The following is a 22,937-nucleotide window of genomic DNA, read 5'->3' as shown; positions in this document are numbered from 1 at the left end:
CATCAGTGATACTGCCACAGGCTACCTGGTGAGTATCAAAAGTGACTACAGAGCTCTGGGGGCAGTAGTCAAGGGGACAGGGGCCCAGGTGGTGTCCTCAATCCTGCTGGTGAGGCAAAAGGGTATGAGGAGGAGAGCACTGATAGTACAGGTCAATAATCAGCTGTGGAGCTGGTGTTGGTGATAGAGATTGGGGTTCTACAACCATGGGACCATGTTTACAGATCAGCATCTGCTCAGGAGAGATGGGATCCACCTCACTAAGTGGGGCAAAGCTATGTTTGAGAATAGGATGGCTGACCTCGTAAGGAGAGCTTTCAGCTAGGAATAAAGAAGGAGGGAGAGAGTCACCAGCAATGCTTTGAGGGAGTGTTCTAGTTTCGGCTGGCATAAAGTTAATTTTCTTCCTAGTAGCTGGTATAGTGCTGTGTTTTGGATTTAACATGAGAATAATGTGATAACACACTGATGTTTTGGTTGTTACTAAGTATTGCTTATACTAGTCAGGGACTTTTCAGCTTCCCATGCTCTGCCAGGTGCACAAGAAGCTGGGAGGGGGCACAGCCAAGATAGTTGATCCAAACCGGCCAAAGGCCTATTCCATACCATACGACGTCATGCTCAGTATATAAATTGAGGGGAGTTGGCTGGGGACCAGCGATCACTGCTCAGGGACGGGCTGGGCATCGGTCAGCGGGTGGTGAGCAACTGCATTGTGCACCACTTGTTTTGTACATTCTTTTATAATTATTATTATTATAGTCTTATTACTATTATTTTACCTTCCTCTGCTGTCCTATTAAACTTTCTTTATCTCAACCCATGGGTTTTACTTTTTTTTCTGATTCTCTCTCCCATCCCACCGGGGTGGGGGGAAGGGTGAGCGAGCAGCTGTGTGGTGCTTAGTTGCCAACTGGGTTTAAACCACAACAGGAAGTGATGAACAGGATGGATGAGCAAAGGGCCTGGGGTGATGGGACAGGATGAATGCCTCCTTTGCCTCAGTCTTAACTAGCAAGACTGGCCTTCAGGAATTCTTTTCATTCATCCCAGAATCACAGAATCACAGAATCACAGAATCATATAGGTTGGAAAAGACCTTTAAGATCATCGAGTCCAACCATAAACCTAACACTGCCAAAAACCATCACTACACCATGTCTCTAAGTACCTCATCCAAACGTCCTTTAAATACCTCCAGGGATGGCGACTCAACCACTTCCCTGGGCAGTCTGTTCCAATGCTTGATAACCCTCTCGGTGAAGAAAAATTTCCTAATATCCAGTCTAAACCTCCCCTGGCGCAACTTGAGGCCATTTCCTCTTGTCCTATCACTTGTTACCTGGGAGAAGAGACCGACCCCCACCTCTCTACAACCTCCTTTCAGGTAGTTGTAGAGAGCGATGAGGTCTCCCCTCAGCCTCCTTTTCTCCAGGCTAAACAGTCCCAGCTCCCTCAGCCGCTCCTCATAAGACTTCTGCTCCAGACCCTTCACCAGCTTCGTTGCCCTTCTCTGTACGCGCTCCAGTACCTCAATATCCCTCTTGTAGTGGGGGGCCCAAAACTGAACACAGTATTCGAGGTGCGGCCTCACCAGTGCCGAGTACAGGGGCACAATCACTTCCCTAGTCCTGCTGGCCACGCTATTTTTGATACAGGCCAGGATGCCATTGGCCTTCTTGGCCGCCTGGGCACACTGCTGGCTCATATTCAGGCGGCTGTCAACCAACACCCCCAGGTCCTTCTCTGCCAGGCAGCTTTCCAGCCACTCTTCCCCAAGCCTGTAGCGTTGCATGGGGTTGCTGTGGCCCAAGTGCAGGACCTTGCACTTGGCCTTGTTAAACCTCATACAATTGACCTCGGCCCATTGATCCAGCCTGTCCAGGTCCCTCTGCAGAGCCTGCCTACCCTCCAGCAGATCAACACTCCCACACAACTTGGTGTCGTCTGCAAACTTACTGAGAGTGCACTCGATCCCTTCGTCCAGATCATTGATAAAGATGTTAAACAGAACTGGCCCCAACACCGAGCCCTGGGGAACACCGCTTGTGACCGGCCGCCAACCGGAGTAAACTCCATTCACCACCACTCTCTGGGCCCGGCCGTCCAGCCAGTTCTTTACCCAGCGAAGAGTACACCCGTCCAAGCCATGAGCAGCCAGTTTCTCCAGGAGAATGCCGTGGGAAACCGTGTCAAAGGCTTTACTGAAGTCTAGATAGACAACATCCACAGCCTTCCCCTCATCCACGAGGCGGGTCACCTTATCATAGAAGGAGATCAGGTTGGTCAAGCAGGACCTGCCTTTCCTGAACCCATGCTGGCTGGGCCTGATCCCCTGGTTATTCTCTACATGCCGTGTGATAGCACTCAGGATGATCTGCTCCATCAGCTTCCCCGGCACCGAGGTCAGGCTGACAGGCCTGTAGTTCCCCGGGTCCTCCTTCCGGCCCTTCTTGAAGATGGGTGTCACATTCGCTAATCTCCAGTCAGCAGGGACTTCCCCAGTTAGCCAGGACTGCTGGTAAATGATGGAAAGGGGCTTGGTGAGCACATCTGCCAGCTCCTTCAACACTCTCGGGTGGATCTCATCAGGCCCCATAGACTTGTGAGTGTCTAAGTGGTGCAGCAGGTCACTCACCATTTCCCCCTGGATAATGGGGGCTCCAGTCTGGTCCCCATCCCTATCTTCCAACTCCAGGGGCTGGGTACCCATAGAACATTCGGCCCTGCTAATAAAGACTGAGGCAAAGGCGGCATTAAGTACCTCAGCCTTTTCCTCATCCTTGGTCACTGTGTTTCCTCCCACATCTACTAGGGGCTGGAGATTCTCCTTAGCTCTCCTTTTGCTGCTAATGTATTTGAAGAAGTGTTTTTTGTTGTCTTTTATAGCAGCAGCCAGACTGAGCTCTAGCTCAGCTTTGGCCCTTCTAGTTTTCTCCCTGCACAGCCTCGCTACACCCCTGTAGTCCTCCTGAGTTGCCCGCCCCTTCTTCCAGAGGTCATAGACTCTCCTCTTTCTCCTCAGTTCGAGCCATAGCTCTCTAGTCAGCCAGGCCCGTCTTCTTCCCCGCCGGCTCGTCTTTCGGCACCTGGGGACAGCCCGCTCTTGTGCCTTTAGGACTTCCTCCTTAAAGAATGTCCAGCCTTCCTGGACCCCTTTGCCCATAAGAGCTGCCTCCCAGGGGACTCTGTCGACCAGTCTCCTAAACAGGCTGAAGTCCGCCCTCCGGAAGTCTAAGGTGGCAGTTTTGCCGACCCCCCTCGCCGCTTCTCCACGTATCAAAAACTCTATCATTTCATGATCGCTCTGCCCAAGACAGCCTCCAACCATCACATCACTCACCAGTCCTTCTCTGTTGGTGAACAAGAGGTCCAGCGGGGCACCTTCCCTCGTTGGCTCACTCACCAGCTGCGTCAGGAAGTTATCTGCCACACGCTCCAGGAACCTCCTGGACTGTTTCCTCTCTGCTGTATTGTATTTCCAGCAGACATCTGGCAGGTTGAAGTCCCCCACAAGAACAAGGGCTAGCGATCGTGAGGCTTCTCCCAGCTGCTTATAGAATAGTTCATCTGTCTCCTCATCCTGGTTGGGGGGTCTGTAACAGACTCCCACCACAATATCTGCCTTGTTGGCCTTCCCCCTGATTCTGACCCACAGACACTCCACCCTATCATCACCATCATTGAGCTCTAAACTATCCAGACTCTCCCTGACGTATAGGGCTACCCCACCACCTCTCCTGCCTCGCCTATCCCTCCTGAAGAGTTTATAGCCATCCATCGCCGCACTCCAGTTGTGCGAGTCATCCCACCATGTTTCTGTGATGGCCACCATATCATAGTTTTCCTGACGTACAATGGCTTCCAACTCCTCCTGCTTGTTGCCCATGCTGCGTGCGTTGGTGTAGAGGCACTTCAGCTGGGCTGTCGTCCGTGCCTCCTTCATAGAAGAACACCCCTTGCGTGCTTTGAGGCATTTCACTGGTGTTTCCCTCTTGGCTCCCGTTGCCTCAGTATCCCCTGGCTCAACTCCGCTCGACTTCGGCTGTGCCCAAGCGTACCCCGTGCATCTCGAGGACTCAGGCCGACTGTCCTCGCTGTCAGCCGCTCCCTCCAACCATGGCACGTCGCCCCTCAGCTTCTCTCGGGCAAGCCTGATATTATCCCCCTCCCCCTTCGAGTCTAGTTTAAAGCTCTGTCAATGAGCCCTGCAAGTTCCTGTGCAAAGATTCTCTTTCCCCTTTGAGAAAGATGAATCCCATCGGATGCCAGCAAACCCGGTGCGGCGTAGGCCATTCCGTTGTCAAAAAAACCAAATCCGTGGCGATGACACCAGCCACGGAGCCATGCATTAATAGATTGGGCATCTCTGTTCCTTCTGGTGTCACTGCCCACCACTGGAAGGAGAGAAGAGAAAATAACCTGCGCTCCTGAGTTTCTTACTAGCCGTCCCAAGGCCCTCAAGTCTCTTTTGATCACCCTAGGACTTCGCGTTGCAGTATCATCGCCCCCCACATGGAAGAGCAGTAGGGGGTAATAGTCCGAGGGCCTTACCAGACTAGGGAGTACCCTCGTGACATCCTTCACGCGGGCTCCAGGGAGGCAGCAGACTTCCCTAAGAGGAGGGTCTGGCCGGCATATCGGACCCTCGGTTCCCTTCAGAAAGGAGTCACCCACAACTATAACCCTTCTTTTCTTCCTCGTGGAGGTGGTGGTAAGACGAGAGGTACGTTCTTCTGACAAGGGCGACACCTCTGGTGTAGATAGACTGTCGTCCCCATCCTCCACTGACTGTCCTTCCACCTCCAGGGCCTCATACCTGTTGTGTAGAGGCACCTGGGGGGGCGAGGCGGGCAAGGAGGGCCTTCGCTTGCCACCACGAGCGCGGACTCGCCTCCATTCACTCTCCATTCACTCTCCCACCGCCATCTTTTATGTACAAAAGCATAAACAATTCCAATGATCTAATATGTTAAATGCCTGTGACATTGAGAAGGACAACAGCAGTTTTAATAGGCACCAGAGATCAAATTTTAGCCTATTATACCTTACAAGGTAGAAGATGGTACTGCATTCACTTAAAATCCTTTTAATTTACTTTTTTCTCTGTAAAAATCTGGGGTTTTGATTCGTAATGAATTGATAATTGATAAATTTTGAGAGTTCAGTTGATCCTACAGTTCTATATGCCCATATGAAGACTTTCTCTTTCATTTTCTCATAGATGGTTCTCACTACAGAAACTGGGCATTTGTCAAAGTGACTCAGATGACTACTGGAGTACTGGGACTTCCTTTCCATGGTACACCTTGCAAACTTTTCATTAACTTTTCTTCCATGGTTTTTAAAATTTATAATCCCATGGTGGTGGTGGGGTGTCCAGCTGGAAAGCCTGAGACCATGTCCACTATCTATTGACATTAAAGGAAGCCTTCCCTGACTGCAGCTATCACGCTGCAAATCAAAAGATCTGGAGACAGACTTCTTGCATTTCTACTTTTTAATTTTACCCTTCTAGCCTTTTTTGGACTTTATAATCACATTACTGGTGAAAAGATTTGCCTGCTTCTCCTGGACCTCTGTTTCTCTGAAAAATGTTTAGTTAGAGTATATGGAATATTTAGAGGAAAGAAGGGTGAACAGCAGCTGTGGCTGCTGCACTGTAAAGTGTGTGGAATAGTATTTGCAAAACACAGTTTCCACAGGACTAGAGTTCTATGTCATTTGGATATGCAAGTCAACTGTAAGTCAGATTGCTTAAACCATCATTAAAGCTGGATTGAATGATGAAAACAAACCCCCGGGAAGAAACCAACCAGTTTCTAGCTGACTACAGAGAAGAAAGTGTGAAAGAGATGAGGCTGGAATATGAACAGATAATGAAGTTGGCGTTGTGAGCCAAATCTTCCTATATATAAATAAAAACAAAAAAAAAGTACTTTGTGTACATTTAAAAACAGTCAATGCTTGTTTCTTAACTAGCTATTTCCTGTAAATATGATCCACAGTGTGAAATCCTAGTTCTACTGAAGTTTAACTTAATGGAATTAGGATTTCAACCATTGTTTTTAAGCTGAATTTGTTCAAACATTTGATTATACTTTTTTCCAACTTCATTTGTTTTTCTAAAAGCAGACATAGTGTCTTGAGAGAAATTCTGCAAAACTGCTCTGCATATGAATTAACACAGGGGAGTGACACATAGAAAAGTGGGACCCATGAATTGTCTCAGTGACAGGACAAAGTAAGTTCCCTTTTTCCAATAAAGAACAAAAATATCAGTTTCCTTTAGAAGCACATAGTTAGTATTTGTCGGCTGCAACCATAGCAACTATGGCAACTGGCATCACGAGAAACACATTCTCCAAATCCAAATGCTAGTTTTCCCTAACTTGGCTCATGTTTACTTTGTGCACTCCCCTCATATATACACAAATACAGACTCCAAATGATAGAATCTTCAGCTTCTGCTTTCAAAATATTTTTATTAGAACAACCAATAATCAGTCTATTTTATCCTTCTTACTTTTATTCACAATGCAATTTGTTACCTTTATTGGATAATTTAAATCAAGCACTTTTTATCCTTTGCATTTTCATTATTCAGCTTTCTCTGTCCATCAGTTCTGCCTATCCTTTTGCTTTTTTGAGTTACTATCTACCTTATTTACCACTTTCTAACATCAGTGTCCAGAGCTGCATGTAGTGTTCTGTTCAATATATCTCTCTGCTCCCTTACAGACTGGCATATTTTTTCTTTTCTCTATCTATTTCTAGTATGTGGATAACTACTGCACCTCTTTAAGTATCTCTGCAAAAGAGATACAAATGATACAATATACTAGATATGAAATGGATTGTCTTGAATATACTTATCAGAATATAAAGGAAGCATACGATTTATCAGTGAAATGAAAGTTGTGTATATAGGCGAGAATCTTAGGGGAAGTACTTGAACAGTATTTCAAGGTGTTTTTTAAATATTAAGTCAGTAGCTGCAGTTAGTAACTTAGTCTATGGGGATCTGAATTGTGTCCAACAGGTTCCCCTACATTAGCAAATAATTCAGTGCAAGAGAAGCAGATAACCAGCAGATAGCTGGTGCTGAGGCTCCTCAGATTTCCATTACATGCAATTACAGAGGTTTACTTGGGATTAGATGTAGTCTGGTTTTGTGTGCCAAACATGGTCCCACACTGCATGCAGCAAAGATATCATATAAATTTTGGCTTCCTCAACTGCAGGCTTCTTTAGGGAGCACCATTTTGTCCTTTCCCCTAGCCCATGCCAATGTCAGCAGCACATCAGTGGCACATCAGAGCCCCTGCCACTATTGCTCACAGAAGACTCTTCAATATTTCTGCTCCTCCTCATAGCACTTTTGAGTTATGCCATTGAGCCTGGTGACTGTCCTGCCTTCCAGCTCCAGGTTTAGACAACATCTGCTGCAAGGAGCTCAAAACACCAGTAGAGGTGAACTGTGTAGTTTTAAAGAATAGGTTAAAACTATCATAGAAAAATAGTGGCTCACTGTCAAATCTAAAAGATTACCAAGCACCTGATCAGCTGCTATAAAATACTCCCCAAAAGGAAGCTGAAGCACTTCAATTTAATAGCTACTTAACAGTTTAAAAAAGCAACAAGTGCCCATTTAAGGAAAAAATATGTCTGTGTATTTGACATATAAAAATCTTCCATAACTTTTACAGTCGTCTAAGAGTTCTGTATGCCTGACTCTCTCTGAAGGTTACAATGCTCTCTTGTGGTAGGAAAGATGGTTATTTACTTACAAACTTATAAACAACTAGTTTCAATTTACAGCTGAAGTCCAGCTGTGTTATAGAAGAATAATGATACACATAGAAGTTAAACAAACCCTTTGAAATTAGAATACATTAATAAATAACCAGGATAAATAAATATGTCTGTAACCACAGTAATATTATTATTTCACATTTGAGTTCAGCTAAAATAAGACAATAGCAGCATGGGAGATCCTGTCATCTCAATTTTGCCATCTGTTTATGATACTCAGAATTTCCATTCAGGAACATGATAATCCCTGATCATTTCAAGATAGAGAGATATTATACTCATATCTATGGCTATTTTTTAATCTAAGCAGTTACACTAGCTCCCATAAGGATTATTTGCAATACAAAAGGGAGGCAAGGGTGGTCTCAGTAAAAGAAAATCAAGAGGGAGTGGGACTTCATGATTCCATCCATGACCCTGCAAGGAGGATAAGAAACTAGTTCAGATAATCATGTGCAAGAGAGGACGGTCTGCACAAGCAATAATGGGAAGAAAGGGTAGCTTCCTGGAAGTGAATGAGAAGTCAGGAAGGTCTATGATACCAAACAGGAAGGACAGTCAATTCATTCATTAGTGAATGGGAATGGAGATGTTTATAACCAATTAACTATTAAAAAGAAATATTCATAGCAGGGAAGTTTGAAAATGCCTTGTTTAAGCATTTGCACGCTTACTCATCATACTGCCCATGATCAAAATCCTGCCCAGAAATTACTCCAGAAGCAGGAAGCCTTTCAAATCAAGTATTTTTACTTATTCTATCATCCTAATTCCTATATATAGTTTTTCAAAACTGGGACTTGGCCCTTATTTCACTGATCTATTTTTATTTCCCAGAACCCATGAGACTCGATGAAGTATCTAACATCCAGCTTTGCCAGGAGCTTTTTCTGTCAGGCTTGAGTGACTCAGCTTAAATCTGTGAACAACAAAATACTGTAACATTGATTCAACAATTCTTACAGCTCCATGTACCTTGATGATCTCCCTCAATCTTCCAAATCAGTTAACATGCCGATAAGGCTTTCTTCACTGCCTGCTGCCTTGCATAAGGGATTTTGAAATAGCCTTTGACAAAGAGTAAGTCCCTATTTCAATCAATACTCACAGTGATATAAAAATGCTTCATAAAAGCACACTCCTGCCCTGTAATTCTGCCAAACGAGATAGAAAGAGGCTGAGAACTACAGAGCAATGACAAAAAGTGAGAGAACGTAACATGCACTTAGCTTACTGTATGTTTTGTTTTATTCATTCTCAGCAACTGTGATTCCTTTAAGATGCATTAAATTTGTTCAGAATCTTTTTGTGAGCAGTACCTATTGGAACGGAATTTACCTTTGAACTGAGCTGAACATGCATAACTTCACCTAAGTTTCTCTCAGCTTTATGAGAAAAATGTCTTGATTCTCAAAGAAATATCAACAATAGGCTGGAAAACAGCATTTTCTTTGTTATTTGACATGTAGAACTACATGCCATCTATGATCATGCAGAAATAATATATTCTTTAAAACACAATGTTTTTCAGCCACATAAACTTTAAAACTAACTTCTTTTGTGAAGGCACACTAAAACCCATTTTACATTCTTCCTTCATCTGTTTTTCACTACGTACACAGCCACACACCTACGCTGAATGTAATACTTCAGTGATAAAACTACAGCAATGTAAAGCTCGGAGGCACTTCTGAAAAACCTCCTGAGGCACTGGGAAGAACTACATTACAGTAAGGTAGATCATCACTAGTACTATCTGAAAAAAATAGTGGATAAACATTTTGTCAAATCCACAAAACAGGTATAACCTAGTACACAAATATATGTATGTGTGTATAAAAATTAGAAAAGGGAAATACATTTATTTTCCTCAGGAAAGCAATTTGGGAATTTATTATTCATTGCCATTGACATAAAGCCTAAGATTTTTTATTAAAATGAAAGTAGTTTCCTGTCTGAGACAACTGGGGTACATTCCTCTTTGGAATGTCAAGAATCAGTATCAGGAAGCCAATAAAATATTGAACCAATACATTATATCTTAGTGCCACATATATTTCCTTTTCTAGAAACACTAATTAGGATTTTCTGCTATAAGAAATAAAACAGGAAAAGTTCTACACCCTACATAAAACAGTGTACACAAAAGCATGCTTTGGCTTTACTAAACAAACACTGACACACATGCTTACCCTCTGGTCAATGATCTATGCTCAAAGAAGAATACTGTACCTCATTGCTGAGGTGACTGACATTTAGTTGACTGCATTCTTCCTCTCCTCCCCAGTCCATCTTCTGCTTTTGTCTTATCCTATCATCTAATTCGTTGTTTATCATCTGCCATTAATGCCTCCTTTACTGCAAAAATGAAATCCTGCAGTACATCTTTCTTTTTGGTACAGATTATCAAAAACATAGTTTAAAAATTCTGTGGAAACACCACCAGTGGTATAGTCAGCCAGAAACATGGTTTGCATCTCCTTGTTGTGAAGTATTTGGTATCTGATGGTATCTGACAAGGGGGTGTCTGAACTTTCTAAGCAGATTTAATATGAAACTCTGAACTCCAAAATACAGTAAATGGAGAAGAATTACTGCCATAGCTTCATGGCAATGACTACAAGAACTTGTTAAATAACATGTATTGAAGTATAGCAAAAGCAGTCATTGTCATCTAAGGCCCTACTTCTTTTCCAGTTGAATTCAATGACAATTTTTCTGTTGATTTCAGCATGGCAAGTTGTATTTAATGCACTTAGGTAAACACACAACACTGGTTTTGCAATGTTTCCTGCACTTAGACTTTGCTTTGTGAGATCAGTTCATTTTTCACTACAATAGTAAAAATCTTACTTCAAAGATGGCAAGCAAACCACTATTTTATTTTAAATAACCTGATAGCCAGTGATAACAGCAAATTAATTTACTTCTAATTCATGGAATAAAAGTTCATCTGGCTGTAAAAAGTCACAGCTTTTCATTTACTATTGAATTTCAGTGGGAGGTTAGGACACTTGGTGGAATAATGATTTCCCTTGATATCTTTTGATACTTTCAGATTCACACCTTACCATTTCCTCCTAATTATTATTACCAAAGCTACAATGTTCTCCAAGCTTCACTTTTAAATCCATTCAAAAAATACTGTTTAAGGAATAGATAGATACTTCAAGAAAGTAGGTAATGGAGCTATTCCTGAAAGAGTATGTAAACGTTTACATTGTTCAACATCACATTGCATTTTTCCTCTCTGGAAGACATTAGGGAATTTCAAAGTTATTTGCAAATTGTCTTTTCCTACTCAAAGAAACTAGTCTACACAAACTAGCAAAACCTGGAGAAACACATCTGATGGCATACTGAAACTTCTTGTTCTACGTCTTAAAAGTTCAATAGTAAGTCACAGAAATTAAAATTCTTGTTGAAAGTAATGAAAGCTAAGAGAACATGGAACTGTTAAGATGATAGCAACCTAATTAGTGTTGCACACATATAAAAAGTATAATATTCTCTTTTCTGTACTTGCTTCCACATAAAGTATATAGGTATGTCATTTGACAATAGTTCCAGACTACATGCTTTTATTGACCTTGTATAAGACAGAAATTCATGGACTGTGAACTTAAGGCTTGTTATTTCTACTAAGAAGTAGATGTCACTAAACTTTTTAAATTTACCATAGAAAGTAATTACATTTCATCCACTATTCTCCATTGCAACAGGACTATGAAAGTAGAGAGAATATTATTTATACTACGTAGGAAAGCTATATGACTTTATGATCACCACAATAGCTTTCACAAGCACTAGCTGTATGTTATTTTTATCTTAGGTTCAATAACCTGTACTCTCATTTTTTACTTTCACTTCTTAATTAGAGAGAGCCTGTCGCTATCATGCAGTGAGTAGATGTATTATTCTAAAAAGATGCTATTCAAATGATTTTGTCTGAATAATACTTGTAAATTCCTAATATCTATCAACAAGAAAGTGGTATTGCAGTTAAATAAAAACAACCCTATACACAATACCATAACACTCAAAATGCTAAAGCTTGTTAAATAGAATGAGGGAGTCTAAGAAAATTTGCTTACACTTCTTTCAATCCCATTTGCTTTATTCCTAGCAAAGCTTACTAATTTTTTAAGAGGGAATTTTCTGTATCAGGGATATCTCATGAGAAAAAGATACACTGACTCAACTCCACAAAGCTTAAAAAATACGTATTTTTCATAATATGCATTTTCTGTAACATGAAAAAAATCTTAACCTCCTCTGAAACTTCTTATGAATTTTTTATAACCTAAGAATTTCTTCTGATTTCTTACAATAAAGATAATCCTTTCTATAATTATCTTTTGACACTTAACTTTTCTCCCCACTGTCTATAAAACACTGCATTTTCTAACGCAATAACTTTATTTTGCTTTTACACACAACAAGAACAGTTGTCTCACAACAATAAAATAGATATACTCCTACAAGAATAGATCACGTAACTATATGGATCACATACAATATTTTACTACAGTATCTCACAGTATTCTGAACACATACTTTGTGATGTCCTTTTGGACGCTCTGATGAGCCTTGAAACATGAGTTCAGCATGGCAAAAAGACCAGGCCATTATCTGAGATTTCTGGGAATGGATTAATCGTTACTCACGCAAACATGTAAGACTAATACCAGCTAGCTAGTAAAACAGTTGTGCTTTACCTATGCTGTAACAAGAACAAATAACACTTCCTTCCTGACACATTTTCCTTTTGCAATTTTTTTTTCTCATTCACATCTTGGCCAATTATGCAGTATAACCTGGAAGGGCAGAGACAACGGAAAGGAAAGGTATGATATCTCAGAACGAGAAGCCCTGGGCCATCAGAAAATAAAGGACTTTAAAAAGTGGGTTTAGGCTCATTTTCTTACAAAACAGTCTCCTAAAAATGGTACATTTCTTTCCTTTTATATTTGTATACAACGTACGCTCCTTAGAAGGATTTCTCATGTCCTTCCTTTGTGATGCCAAATCATCTTCCCAGACTGTGTGCCCAGGAACACAGCTCCATGCTCAGCCTCACTCCTTCCTACAAATGGCTGGGCAAATGCCTGGAGAGTTATCATCATCTCCCATCTGTAAACTACTCCTACAGCTCCCTGCCCCCAAATATTCTGATTATAGAACTTATATCTCAGTGATTTTCAGTCACGTTATCATTCAGGCATTGAGGTCCTTGAACAAGGAAAGCTGACCATTTCATTAGAACAAGGATGTGGATTATACGAATGTAATTCTTTAAAATTAGTTAATACTGCAAAATATTTAATTTACAAATGAACCTGAATACTATGCTAATACTTACTTACTGAATTAATAATCTCAATATTATTACTCTTATTTTCATTAATCATATCAAGTTACGTTACATAAATTTTGGTCTGGCAGTGTGCCCATGGAATGTAAATGGAAATGAATGGAACTGAATGGAAAACCCAAGCTAGGACCTGCCACCCCATCCCAATAACAAAACCTGCATTAGTACCATGAACTTTCAAGAAAACAAGAACGGGTTTTGGTAGTGTAAAAAATAGGTGTTTTCAGCTACAGATACCAGCTCTGGAAGGTCATTAATTTCAATGCAGACCAGTTCAGAAAGTCACAAAAGGATGTTCCCAGTTAAACAGTGAATATAGTAACTTCCATCCAATATAAATCCAGTGAGTGTCATGTCCACTTTCCAGATGGCGAAAAACGTATTATGCTTTCCTTAATGAAAAGACTGAGCAGAGAGGCCAAGAAACTCGAGTGCCCATGGAAGCCCTGAAATCTAAGGAAATCTTTGGCAGGACAAAACATCAGTTGGGGTGGGCTGGCAGGGGCAGTCTGAATGGAGACCTTGTTCTGCTCTCATCCCCAGTCAAAGGATTTCATCACCAGGGCTGCTATATTAGTTTCTTTCAGAAGCACAAAATCTGCAAGTGTTAAATTAAGGTCTCAGGTCACATATAAGATATATATAAATACATGAAACACTCATGGTTCCTTAAAAATACAATACAGAGAGTCAGCTGATCAGAATGAAGGAGTTACCTTCTAATGGTAAATCTAACCTCTAGTTGCTAACTGAAAGATGAGATGTACCAAAACAGAAAGCAAAAATGGAATCTGTTTATACATTTCTAGCTATTGTGAAAAATAACAGCTTTACAGCTTCCCCTGTATTAGCAGTTATTGGTAAATTCTATCACCACATACATTTTTATTACAATAGTTTATTGTCAATATGGACATTGCATTTTTTTAAAATAACTAGGTCTACAAAATAACATACCAAATAATTTATCTATTACTATCTTTAGTTTAACTCTACATGACATTTTAAATCATCATCCTAGGAAAACTGACATACTGAAATCTCAGAGGTCTGAAATAATTGGATATTTTCCCCCTTTTACAGGGAAGACATAAAGGATGATATTCAAGCACAGGCTGAATAGGGAGCACTAGGGAAAGTTTATCGTAAAATGAAAATATCAACCTCATTGAAACCTTTAAGAAACACTTCAAAACATTAACATAAAGAACTGTCTTTGGCTGATAATACTGGATTACCCTTGATACCATTCAGCTGATACATAGGCTGTGTATTGGTTAGATATGAGATGAAACCTAAAGGAAATTTCAATTAAATAAGATGAAATGCTATAACTGCCTTATCAGAAGAAAATTCAGTCATGGAAAGAAAAAGTTAATTTCTCTTTATTTATTTCATATGAAGAAACTTCAATTTGCCATTCCAAACTGAGAAACAGCAGAATCTAATATCCTACTCTAAACTGGCCTCTGGGAACTATTAATTATTAATATTAGCCTCAGAATGATCACAGTTAAACAACAACTTTGTTTTGCACTTGTATTAATAGATGCATTATAATTTAATATTTAAAAAGAAGAGTAGCAAATGGTAGAGATAATTGGTGCTGGAAATTCCCAATAGCAAACAAAATCTGTCCTAATAGCAGCTGAATAAAGTAATGTGTTATACTTAAAAAAAAAAAAAAAAAAGAAGACCCAGAACTTCCAGTTCTATCATTAATGTGCCAGTCATTAAGTTAATACAACCATATGTGTAGTCTACTGCTTATTTATGTAACACCATAACACCAAAAAGCCACAATTTAAATATATATTTCCTACATACTGTGACCACTGACTCCTCTGGTAACATGGCTGCATCAAGCATAATTCAAGAATATATGAAAGACAGCATGGTATTATTGAGACAGCATGATATGTTGAGATTTACAGTAAATAAAAATGTATTCAGACATTTCTTATATCATATTCTGACCATCCAAATCCATGCATCTGTTACTCTAATTACAAGCATTTTGCAGCTGTGGCAAAGCTAAATCTGAGATAGCTAATTTGATTTTAATAGAGGTTGGGGTCAATTTCAAATAAAGCACACAAGGGGAGACAGTATCAACCCCTACAACAACAAATACACACAGTCTGCAAGGAAAAATTGTATTCCTCTCCCTTTTTAAATCTTTTGTTATTCAGCCATTCCAGAATTCAATAGATTAGGGAAACAGATAATAGATTAGCAGGAAGCTCACTTTTTATTCAGAAGCAGCTCTTCATCATAGTTCACATCTACTTACATTACGGCATACTTAGAATTCAATAATGTCTCTACTTTATTATAATGAGTTTAGAGTATACAATATTCTTAATATATAATTTAATGGGTTTGGATACTTATGTTTCCCCTGTTTTTTCCTTAATACTTTCAGATCAGAATCATACAAGCTCATTAAAGAAATAAATAATCATGTCGCTCAAATAAGATTTCAGACAACCAGAAGTACCAATTCAGAACTGATTCAACTTTAATTGTAAATGGATTTCTCTAGGATCAAACCATGTTTACCAATGTGACAGTGGAGATGACTGTAAATTGCAGAAAAAAAAACCCTGAAAACCCTTGAAAATCTATTTTTAAAAGCTGAAACCTGGTATATAATACTCTGATCTATTCCTATATGGCAAGCAGAGTGAGACACAGCAGTGTTCACTTGTCTCTCCTCCTAGATGGCAGCAGTTAAGAGCACTGTATTAGTTATTTTAGGGTTGGAAATACCACATTTTGAAGAAAAACAGTAGTGTGAAAACTATGAACAATAATTTCCTGGAGCATTGAAAGTACTGACACATTTGTATTGATAGATGTTATGATAGATGTATTGATAAAATGCAGTTTTAATAGCCACTGATGAAAAAAGGATCTTGTGCAGTCCAACTACGTCAACAGCATTGCGCCCTTGGAGCACAGAGACAGGCTGAAGACTCCAATACAGAGTCTCAGCAAACACTGCAGCCTTAAGACAGGTGCAGCATTCCTTTCTTGCATTAGAAGCAGAGTGCCAGGGGCGAGGGGAGCAGCAGCACTGTTTTGGCAGTCAACAGTCAACACTTCCTTAATTTGCTTAGCAACAACTAGGACTCCCAAGAGCTGCTCTTTGAACCTACGTTTTTTGGAAACAGTTAGCAGACAGATCCTCAGCTACCCACAACAGAGATGGGAGAATGAGGGCTTCTTCAGTCTTCCTGTATACTTGCAATCTGGATCATTTGTCCAAATAAACACTATGCATTTGTAATGGTTCTTCCATCAGTACCTCTTATGACCAATAGACCAAATGAAAAATAATCAATAACCTGTGTAAAACCTGCAATGCTATAATTACACAGTATCTTTATAATCTAATAAAGTCAGTGGAAATACTGGTTTTAGTGGAAAAAAGCTTACTAGTTAAGAGGCAACATGTAAGGTTGCATAAAGCAAGTCAGTATTAAGAAATAAAAGCTCGATACATGGTACTAGTACTGTACTATGCCAAGCAAATGCAAAGTTTGACTAAAAATTATTTTATAGATATGACAGAATAAATTTTGGTGGCTTTTTTTTAACATTAAGAACATACCTATATAAAGTGGCATACAGAAAGTAACAGTTCTTCATCAAAGTTCCAATTTGTGGTTTTAACTTTAAATAGAATGGAAATATTTCTAATATTCATATTGTAAAAAACATGCTTTGAAAAATCATTTTATATAAAGCAGAGACATCATCTTATAAATAAGGCTTGAAATTATGATTATTCATTACATTTATCTGGTGTTTCAACTGTACTACTGACAATAATTCTCTGAAAGACTTACTCATTGAAGCATAGTCAACTATTATTATTAACGCAACAGTATAGAATTTTTAGATTCAGTAATAAATGATTAAATATTTTCTATGAAAGAAAGCTATAGAAACGGAATCTCACATCATCACTTAATTTTATACATGCAGTTCTGAATGAATCATAAAAAGCTAATTAATAATGGCAAATTAATGCCTGCACAATAAACCTTGAAGAGTCCATCTAGTTTATAGAAAGGCAAACTTATTCCATCGCAATGGAATAAGTCTTTCTTCATAAGTCATCACCAGCACAGAAAATTACAGAAACTACAATAAAGGTCTTAGGTATTGCAATTGCCCAGGAGGAAATGCAGTATTCAGAGAAATACGTTGTCCTCAAGGAGAATCAGTTACTTCGGAACAGAAACAAAGCAGCCATTCCACTCAGCACTGAATTGCTTGGAGCCAGCTAAAAGCACGCACAGACAACTATTTAGCTCCTGTCTTCCAGTGGATTTAGGTAGAGAAATCAAGCAGGCAGGTTCTTCTCTCTCCTGAGGAAGGAGACCTGCTCAGTTTTGGAGCTAAACCATCACTTTCCTGGTCCTAAGAGACTTGAATCACGATTGACACACTAAACTGAACAGCACCTATGCTAAATTGAGTAAGATCACTTTTCATCCTTTTTGTGGTAGCTGAGCTATTGTCCCAGGAAGAAATGGAAGATTCACAGGAAAGGAAAGACTCACTTAACTATATAGTATAGTTCTTAAGGCATTCATGGTTATGAAAGAGTTCTGACACCTGTTTCCAAAATTCTTTACATTAGCAGTTACCAGACTGAAGAGGAAAAAAAGTTCTGGGAGCAGAGTAGGTCAGGTAAACTAGATTAGTAACAGGGAAGCAAGTATTTTCCCAGTAATTTATATGCAATTAATATAAATGGTATGTATCTAATGAAAACTATAGAAATCCTGAACTAACAGCCACAGAGCTACGATTTCATAGCATGAAGTTAAACCCACCACTTTTAATTTCATGTGGGGTTTGTAACGGCTAGAAAACTAAGGCAAAAAGAAGCAGTAGTAATATGACTAAAAATGGAAGAACTGGACCACAGAACACGATCATCTTACCAACCAACACATCTTCTTCAATTCAGAATACAAGAGACATCCAGAACATAAATACACTGACTGAAAGGAAAACTTGACTAAGGAATATACCTTGAATGCAGTTAGTCCATATCTTCTTACACACATAGTTCATATATTGAAAATAAGTCATTTGAATCGAATACCAACTTTACACTACATTTGGCAGATGCACGGTTGAAGGCTACTGCTGGTAACTTCAGTGAATAACTGACATTGGGAATGTTTATTAATTGATCACTTTTAAGATCCTAACTTTTATTATAGCTCTCTCCTAATACTGCATCTTCAAATTTGTTTAGTCACAGAATGGTTTGGGTTGGAAGGGAACTTCAAGGATCATCTATGGGTAGGGACATCTTTCACAAGATCGGGTTACTGAAAGCCCTGTCCAACCTGACCTGGAACACTTCCAATGATGGGGCATCCACAATTTCTCTGGGCAACCTGCTCCAGGGTCTCTCCACCTTCACTGTAAAAAATGTCTTCCTTATGTTCAATATAAAACTCTTTAAGTTTCAAACTGTTGCCCCTTGTCCTTGTCGCTACCTGTCACTACAGGTAAAAAAGTCTTTTTCTGTCTTTCTTATAAGTCCCCTTTATATAGCGAAAGGCACAATGAGGTCTTCCCAGATCCTTCTCTTCTCCAACCCTCTCACCATTTTTGTGGCCCTCCTCTGGACCTACTCAGACAGCTCCATGTCTTTCTGGTACTGGGGACCCCAGAGCTGGATGCAGTACTCCAGGTGGGGTCTCACCAGAGCAGAGCAGAGGGGCAGAATCACTTCCCTCGACCTGCTGGCCACGCTTCTTTTGATGCAGCCCAGGATATGGTTGGCCTTCTGGGCTGCGAGAGCACATTGCTGGGTCATGTCCCATTTTTCATATAAAACCCCCCAAGTCCTTCTCCTGAGCGCTGCTCTCAATCCATTCATCCCCCAGCCTGTATTGATACTGGGCACTGTCCCGACACAGGTGCAGAACCTTACACGTGGCCTTGTTGATCCTCATGAGGTTCACATTAAATTATTTTAAAAAATAAACTGGTTCTTAGTGTATTTGTAAAAGCTTTTAAACAAGGTAAAAATCAATCTACTTCTCAAGTAAGGCAGTGCAACTGTGTGCAGAACGTTATCAAGGAGCACAGTAGCTAACTAAAAAAAGAAAAATACTTCTGCTAGTTTCAATTAGAGTTATATATGTATTACTTGTAGATAAAGCTACAACACAATTTTCTACACAGAAATATTCTCAAGACCTAACTGTATGTTTGATTTGGAAAGGTTTTACTGGCTATCAAATGATAAAAACAGAGGAAATCCTACACATAATTCCTTTTCGCAATATTAAAATATTTTTCCAATGGAGTTTTACCATAATTTGAATTATTTTCATTACAAAATGATGGTGGTAAAGAGAGGGGAAAATAAAACAAACAATAGGTATGTCCAGCTTCTCTGAATCAGGTAGTTGCTGCTTCTGTCCTATCGTCCCACAGGATTGGTTTGGAAACTAAACATAAATTATGGACAAATACATTCATCACATGCAAATAAAATACTGGAAAAGAAGACCACTCATAAATGCTCATTGAACCAACTGAAATTATCATATCTCCATCCTTATCTTGTGTTTCTAATTTACAGAAAAAATGGAACTATCTAAACAATAGCATATGGTAACAATGAAAAGCAAGAAACAATTCTTCAACCCCACGTTAATTAAATGGAAATGAAATGACTACATTCTTCTGCATATGTTCAACCACTCTTTTTATTTCTTTTAATAACATCTTTTCATGCAGCTTTTTTTTTTTTTCCTTGAAGCCCACTCATTTCTGCTCTTTAAACAGAACAAAGAGAGAGCAAAGAACAAATGATATCTGGGTGCTAGAGGAGATGAAAATGCAGATCAAATAATCACTCACATGCATTAAGCATTCTAAGTCTGTCAAATTTTAACTTTACATTTGCACCTACTGGAACACCATAGCACACATAAAAATAGACAACAAAGAGCAGATTAGTTGTTGCAATGGCCCCACTACTGAAAGGCTAAGTGAAAATATGACTCAAATAGCAATTTCAGAAAGCCAGTACTGATTTAAGTAGAATTTTAAAATATAAAGGCTAAGTATAGCTAGTGCAGCTACAACTAAAAAGAGGCATTAAAAATAACTTTAATAAACTGCTGGGCAGCCTTTAGTTTCACATAAACAGCAAGTCAAACGTATATGGTACTAAATTATGGTCACCTAGGCTACTAAAAAAAGTGAGAATTCTGAACAAATCTTTAAAACAACAAATAGAATACTGCAGAAAAAGAATAGCATGAAGCAAAACAATTTTGTTTTGCTGCAACCTACATAGTAGAAACTATTTCTAATTATATATTACTGATCCTTCTTAAGTAATAGCAATCAAAGCCCATGGACTTTTAAACGAAACAAAAAACATTCCACTGCTTAGTCCATTTTCTCTCTAGTTAATTTTCTTACATCTTTTTTACCTGAGAACCACTTTCAGTTATGAAGTTTCTGACAAAAAAGAACACGTTTATTGTTCTTTCAGAAAATTACTATTCTTTTTACATAGTGCTAAATCTTCTTCCTACTATGAATTAAATTGTTCCATTCTAATCTACATGCTCTCAACATTAAATTTACTCCTGACTAATTTGTCTTACCTGACCTAAAAAGGCGGGAACGAGGGCTCCCAAATTCCTTTTACAGAACATGCAGTCACACAGCTGCATCTTCAGTGCTCGGGTAAGGAGGGGCTGAAACTCCAGTGGGGTTCTGAGTCCTGAATACCTAAGAGCTTGCTTACAGAGCACTAGACAGTTTGACTTTTCCCTGCTAGCTTGTCATTCCCTTGTTTAGTGTATTTGCAGCACAGCACCAAGAGTGTTGCGCCCACTAGTGTGCAACAGGTTCCAAGTACTCAGCAAGCAACAGATGCTCTGTGCTTCTGTGGCAGACAGGGTTTCTAGGCAAATGCATCTCCAGCCACCCCCCAGGGTGCCCAGAAATCCTGGATAAATGCTCAAACTCCTCAAACAGGGAACAAACCTAGAAAAATTTTATGTATGCTAATCCTACTAAAATGCAGTTTAGCATTTCGTAAAACACATTTTAAAACTTCATGACCTACTTTCCTAGAGTAAGCATTTGCCAATTAGCCTGTATTAGTAACTCAAAAAACCCCCACCCAGAAGTGTCTCTATCATTACTGCTAAAATCACTAAACTCGGTTGGTTGCTGTCCTGATTCAGAACTTTTCATTACGTTTACCTATCAAATTCAGGAGAATTAGCTCTTAAATATAATAAGCACGTATTATGGCCAAGCACATAAAACCAAAAATAATCTTGCATATCCCAGAAAATAAGATTGATAAAATAATACTGGAAATGCACATTTTGATTTATTAACCTATGTGTTTCATAAAAGTAAGCAGTTTTCCTGAAGATACTGTTTGCTTGTTTGGATGTACTTTAAAACTGTAGTTTTCTTCAGGGTAGGTTTACTAAAAATTTTGTTTCTGCCTTTAAGGAAAGTGGTGGCTCTCTCTGATAACCTCCTGTGAGAACCTGTGATAATAATAAACAACTTCTATGAAGATTTTGAAAGTTAAAAAGTAAACAGAGGGAAAGAACTTTTTCCCTACTTATACCATAGTATGTGTATCCCAGGCTGCGTGCATTGGCAGGTCTATGGCACTAACAAAACAGATTAGATTACAGCTCTTTTTCCTGACTTGAGATCTACATGACACATTTATATTCAGCTTTCTAACTGAAAACAATGAAACAATGAAATCTTCATATGGTAAGACATTGCTACATATATCTTCTCTCTGAAATACATTCTCTGAATCACTATTAGCTCTGTAAACACACCTTAACAAAAGCTCTTCCTATTCACTGCTAACCGCCAGTGCGTCTTTCAGAGATACACTGAAGCCACATTGTCATCTATAGTAGTTAGAACAGTACTAATCCACATAGATGAGCAGCGATACACTTTTTCCAGAGTTAAAAAAAAAAACAGGGGGAGGTGGGGATAGCACTTCTCCAAAAATAATTGTTTCTAAAATTATTTATATTTTGCAGGCATCACACTATCATTTAATGAATAAATACTGTACTCTTTTTCAGCAATTGCAATTACCAACTAAGACATTACACAATAGAGTTCTAATAAATTTTAGTTATTCAGCTATTACTTTTCCCCTTGGTTTTATTTTCTAAGAACACAGGAATTCTAAACAGGCACTTCTGATTTAACATTGATCTGACAGTTACAGAAATTATTAAGCACTAGAGCATTTATGAGGCTAGTGTAAATCACAACTGCTGTTACTTGCTCTGATTTTTATGCCGTTATTTTCTTGGCGAACAGAGCCAGGCTGAAACACATTCTACCATGACAGAATGCTGCAACCTTAATCCTATTTTTCCCCCTGGTGCTTACAATTCTTTTCTGGGATTTCCCAAAAGGAATATTCCACAGTTTTATATAGTGAGTTATGTTTTTTTTCCTTCAGTGCTTCTTATATATCATGATCTTGCAGAAATGTTTGAATTAACTTGTGTTTCAGAATAATATTGCAAGTTTTGGAAACAGCATAAGATTACTATCCTATTTAAGGTTCCTTAAATCAAGTCGAACACAAAAAAGAGCAAAAAAATATATAAATGACACTTACAATAATACTATAAGATTTTGTAAATAGTTTTTGAGCTTACTCTCATTGGAACAATGTTTT

General features: G+C 39.1%; 1 protein-coding gene across 8 annotated transcripts in view; it reads right to left on the bottom strand.

The window, feature by feature from the left end:
- FER (FER tyrosine kinase) overlaps window positions 1–22,937 on the bottom strand; it is a 205,636-nt gene that overhangs the window by 37,521 nt on the left and 145,178 nt on the right. The gene's annotated exons all lie outside the window — the stretch shown is intronic.

Source organism: Mycteria americana, chromosome Z (genome assembly GCF_035582795.1).
Source record: "Mycteria americana isolate JAX WOST 10 ecotype Jacksonville Zoo and Gardens chromosome Z, USCA_MyAme_1.0, whole genome shotgun sequence".
NCBI classification, from domain to species: Eukaryota; Metazoa; Chordata; class Aves; order Ciconiiformes; family Ciconiidae; genus Mycteria; species Mycteria americana.
This window is presented reverse-complemented; position numbering and strand designations above follow the sequence as displayed.